This window comes from Nannospalax galili, unplaced genomic scaffold (genome assembly GCF_000622305.1).
Source record: "Nannospalax galili isolate Female #2095 unplaced genomic scaffold, S.galili_v1.0 scaffold830, whole genome shotgun sequence".
Taxonomy (NCBI): domain Eukaryota; kingdom Metazoa; phylum Chordata; class Mammalia; order Rodentia; family Spalacidae; genus Nannospalax; species Nannospalax galili.
This window is the reverse complement of record NW_008328342.1, coordinates 1,250,653-1,256,189: the sequence shown is the minus strand read 5'-3', so window position 1 is coordinate 1,256,189 and position 5,537 is coordinate 1,250,653. Positions and strand designations below refer to the sequence as shown.

At 47.2% G+C, this 5,537-nt stretch overlaps 1 pseudogene; it reads right to left on the bottom strand.

Moving 5' to 3' along the window:
- Positions 1–3,228: 3,228 nt before the first annotated feature.
- Positions 3,229–5,146, bottom strand: LOC103728883 (annotated as a pseudogene).
- Between the last annotated feature and the right edge of the window lie 391 nt (positions 5,147–5,537).

Genomic DNA, 5,537 nt, shown 5'->3' with positions numbered 1-5,537 from the left:
ACTCTCTCTCTCTCTAATTTTACTCTCTCTCTCCCTCTCTCTCTCTCTCTCTCTCTGTATATATGCATATGTGCATGTAATTATGTACAAGTGCTTGGGGAAGTCAGAGGTCAACAACCTTGTATCACCCTCAGCCATCCACCATGTCTAGTTTTTAATAACTACATTATCTAATATTCATATATACATATAATATGCCTGGATCCAATCTACCCCCGGCCTCTCCTCCAACTCGCCCCTATGTGCCCCCGACATTTACCTCCTAACTTTGTGTGATCTGCCTCTTCCTTGTTTTCAAAGCAGGGTCTCTCACTGACCTAGAGCTTACCAAGTAGGTTAGAGTGGCTGGCCAGAGAGCCCAAAGAGCCCTGTCTGCCTCCCCAGTGCTAGGATTACAAGAGCAATGGCATGTCACCAGGCCTGGCTTCTTAAAATATGGGTTCTGGAGAGCGAACTCTGGGCCTCACGCCCTTTACCAACTGAGCTGTCACGCCAACCTCTGACTCTGTTTCTGAATGTGTTTTTCCTCCTTTCCCTCTCTTGTTCTCTTTCTTCCTATTTTGGTGCCTTTGTTTTCTTTATAGATTCTAGAATTAGGGACAGAAGTCCACTCAGGCACATTGAGAGAGATCATATGTGAAACTATTGGTCATTTTGTAGACATTCGTGCCTTGACTACGGTGAGTCTCTGCACAAATGGAGCACACCTCACTACTTTTTAGGATCTTTGATTTCCTTAATTTCATAGATATTGCTCGCCCTGAGTGTTTTTACTTGTTTGTTTTGTTTGGGGTTATTGTGCGGCTGGTTGGTTGGTTGTTTTTTTAATTTTTAATTTTATTTTTTTGATTTTGTTTACTGAGACAGAGTCTCCCTGTAGCCCCAGCTGTCCTAGAACTCACTATGTAGACCAGGCTGGCCTTGAACTCACAGAGCTCCGCCTGCCTCTGTCTCTGAGTGCTGGGACTACAGGCGTGGCCACCACACCCGGCCTGTGGTTTATGTTTTCGATGCCTTTCTTGTTTCCCATCTTCAGTGTTCATGGTCCAAGCTCGTACACAGTGACGTCTTCTATTTTGCACACGTGTCTTAGATCTGTGACCTCTCTAAGCTCATTTTAGCCTGGTAACTGTCATAAATTCCTCTTAGTGGTAGCGAATGCTCCCAGCCCTTCCACTCCTGGCCAAGGCTGACTTTGCTTCCACTTTCGAAAGCCTCTTTCTCAGGAGGCTCATATGCACCCTGACACCTGCCAGGTTGCAGAAGAGGCTCTGGCGGCTTCCACTGTGGTGTGCTCTGGTAGGGTGTTGTGCTCTGGTAGGGTCCTTCCTGATCAATTTCGGGAGGGCGTGTTTTGACATTTCCTCATGTCCTCATCTCTGGAGTTCACTGAGTGCTTTGAAGATGCAAGCGTACGGTTTTCATGAAATACACAAACAACCCAGCCACGATTGGTTCAGGTCTGCTTTTTTGTGTCTTCTGTCTCTCCAGAAGGTCTCCGCACACATATTCAGGCTGCTTAATGTCTCTAAACTCGAGGGTTCTCTACAGATGTCCGCAGTCTTTTCTTGGCATTTTTATTATGAAGAATTTCTGTTGCCTTGATTTCCAATTCACTAATGCGTTCTCCACTAATGTCTAATCCACTTTGATCCCATTCAGGGTATTTTTCATCTTGTACTCTGTGAGCTCACCTCCAGTTTCCTGCTCAGTTTAGGGTTTAGAAATACTTTCCACCGCCCCCCCCCGCCAGGTCACACACCTCATCTTGTACTTTGAGCACACACTGCATATAGCTAGCACAACTAACTTCGAGTACTTTTCTAGTTCTGAACTCTGTCACTCATCAATCTGGTTTCACGGCATTGATTTTTTCCCTCTTCTCATTTTGGGCTGAAACTTCCTAAGTCTTTGTGCAGTTGGCGGTTTCAGGTTGGCTGCCAGAAATTCACAAATTTTACCTTGGCTGTTGAATATTTTATGCTCCAAAATTGTTCTTGAGGTTTGTTCTGAGGTGCAGCTGGTTACTCAGAGGCAGTCTGTCCTTTCAGGAGTGTTTTCCACATTTATAGGCCAGGAACAGAACGTTTAGTCTGTGGTTCATTTTTCCCTCTTACCGAAGCTGCCCTTTCTGAGTAAACCACCCAGCAGCCCGAGCATGAGCTATGGAAATTTCCATCTGCTGGTGAGAATGGGCAACGATCCTGACTGTGTGAGTTCAAGGTGCTGTTTCCTCTCACCTTGTGGGTTTGGGGCTCTGTTTCCCATGACCTGGGGGCGTTTGTTCTGGTGTGGGGCTGCTTCCTGGCATGCATGCACTAGTCACCACTCTGTTGAGTGCTGGGTGTTCTGGAAAACTTCAGAGTTCTTTCTGTGTCTTCTGTCTGGTACTCTGTCCTGCAGACTACCCGCTTTGACCTTGAACCAGCTGTATACTAACCCCAGGGAGCCCCTTCACTCTAGGTGGGTCCCCTTATGAACCATGGCAGGAAACTGCTGGCAATGGCAGTACGCCATCGCCTCCAGCTCCCAGGAGTCCTTCTTCTACATGTCTTGGCACTAGGTCTCGAAATCCATTATTTTTCGCATTATGTTATTTGACATTGTTATTGTAAGCAAGAGGTTGACTCTGGTCCCATTTATTGCAGCTCAGTAAGAGGTGAACAGGAACGCTGGTTTTTTTAATTGAAATTTTGTGATTTTCATACTATATAGTTTGATGGTGCTCAGAACCACTCCCCTCTCTGCACCTCCCCCCAGTCTTCCCCACCCAACTTAACAAACATATATAATATATATTGTATATTATATATATATAAAATATGGTCTACACAGTATGATTGTGTCTCCCAGTGTCCATCAGTGTAGCTCCAGCACTTTTGAATCCCTAGCCCTTGTCAGAGTTCTTCGGTTCTTGCTCTAGTCTTCTCCATTCTCAGTAATATCAGCACAATATAATATATATTAAATATTATATATATAAAATATGGTCTACACAGTATGATTGTGTCTCCCAGTGTCCATCAGTGTAGCTCCAGCACTTTTTAATCCCTAGCCCTTGTCAGAGTTCTTTGGTTCTTGCTCTAGTCTTCTCCATTCTCAATAATATCAGCACAGAGTCATTTGTGTGAGGAAGGTTCCCTCCATCCACCCTACTCTCCTTGACCAAGGAATCCCCTCACTCCCAATGTATCCTTATTTTCCCAACCATACAGGCACGTGTGTGCTTCACAGAGCCCTGGTGGGCTTTGGGGAGACCCAGTATACCATGGCATCCACCAGGAAGGTGGGCAGATAGCTCATCGGGAGGTAGAAGAACTTGGCATCCCAGCCAGGTGAGTACCGGGTACAGGGATGACAGGCAGTCAGTGCTCCATGCAACCTGTCACCCAGAACAGGTCCTCTGTGCACTTTTGGTACCATGATCTTGCAATTGTCAGGTAGGGTTCTAGAAATGTCCCTCCATAAGTCTCTTTCATGTCTGAGCTGGCCTTGTCCCACAGCTCCTTTCTGCTCAGTAATAATCTTTCATTAGCTATATTGGTCTTGAATGCTCCAGACTCTATTATAGCCACTTTCATTCCAAAACAGGAGAGCTCCCTCCTGTGTACCATACTTGGAAATGCAGTGACCACCACCCAGGAGGGACACCCGTCCCAAGACCCTGGAAACGTTGCCCACACAGCCCTTCACTTTCCTCACTAAGGACAGCGTGCTCAGAGTCACCTCGATCACCCTCGACAAGTTCACACTGAGTACTTTTGAAAAGTCCCCTTTGTCTAGCCACTTATTGGGAGCCATGGGGATGGGAGATGCCAGCATTATTCACCACGACCTTTAATACTGATTGTGTGTGTGCACTTGTGTGTGTGTGTGTGCACATGTGCATGTGTCTGTGTGTTCACATGTGTATAGGTGTGCAAATATGCATGTGCCTCTGTGTGTTTGCATGTGTATGTGTGTGTATGTCTGTGTGTGTCTGTGTGTGTCTGTGTCTGTGTGTGTGTGCACGTGCCTGTGTAGGCCAGAGGTCAACCTCAAGAGCTTCTCATCTTTATTCTTTCAACACTCACTGGCTTGAGGACCAACGAGTTGGGCGGACTGGACGGCCACAAGCCCCAGGATCCTCCTGTCTCTATCTACCCAGCCCTGGGATTACAAGCATGGGCTGCCAAGCCTGCCCTTTTATATTTTAAATGTGAGTTCTTAGTATTGAACTTGGTATTGTGCTTGCAAGACAAGCATTTTACTGACTAAGCCACCTCCCCAGCCTTAACACTGAATTTTTAAGATGATAATATAGGAACTAAATATGCATGCATCACATGACCTTAAATAAAGACCTGAGCAGATGAGCAGGCAGGTAAAGACCGCTTTGTTCTCGGATTTCAAAGGCATCAGTGAGACGTTCCATCTCAGGTGGGGCACACCAGCAGAACCCCCCCATCTCTAGAAACTAGACATTCCATCTCAGGTGGGGCAGATCAGAACCCCCCATCTCTGGAAGCTAGACATTCCATCTCAGGTGGGGCACATCAGAACCCCCCATCTCTAGGGGAGGACTGGTCTCCTGGTTCTTCAACGGCTCCTAAAGGCAAAATGGGAGAGACCTCTCTTTGTGGGGAGTGGTCCAGCACCACGTCCACCAGCTGTCGCACCTCCAAAGCCGCCACCGGGAACCCAGATGCAATGTGCTGTGAAGGGCGTTTCCCGTCAATGGTGTCACTTCCAAAATGCAGAAGCCTCGGTCTGTTTGTGAAAGACATCACAAACAAGAACACCTCAGAGACGGGCTACAGGCAGCCTGGCCACCACTCAGGAGGTCTGCCAAGGTCTCGTAAACAAGAGAAAGTGCGGACCACTGGGGGCTGGAGGAGGGACGTGATAGCTGAGACCCCGATTAAACCCTAGAACAGAAAGAGACGTTGATGTGGAAACTGTGACTATGCTGGGGTTTCATTTAAAAGAAGAGAGAGATTAGAAATAAAGCCATGACTGCGCTAACAGGAAAGAAAGAGTCGACTGTTGTCTGTACAGCGAGCTCACCTCCTTCACCCCCCTCCCACACATAAAAATCAATTTCAGATGGATTACGGGTCTCAATGTAAAAACAAGGGAGCTTTTAGAAGGGAGCTCACGGGTCCATCTTTGCGAGCTTAATGCAGGCACATTTCTAAAACAAACCTGGCTCTAGGAAAAGGGACGACTTGGGTTATTGTAAAACTAAGACTTTCCATTTATCAGAATACACCATTAAGGGTGTTGGAAGACAGCTGACTGAGTGGGGCGGTATTCACAAGAAAAGCATTTCTGGTCAAAGTGCCAGAAGAATTCAAATTATCAGGACAAAAGAGAGGCCTTAGAAGCTGCCCCCTCGAGGCCCACGGGCACCTTCACAGAGTCACTCCAAGCAGCATCGGTGAAGACACACAGAGGCCCCAGGTCTTCGTTGCTGCAGTGGAGGTGATTGCAGCCATCCCTGTGGGGAGCCCAAGTCAAGTGCCACCGGGGCCCAGCTTCCCATCACCAGGCAGAAA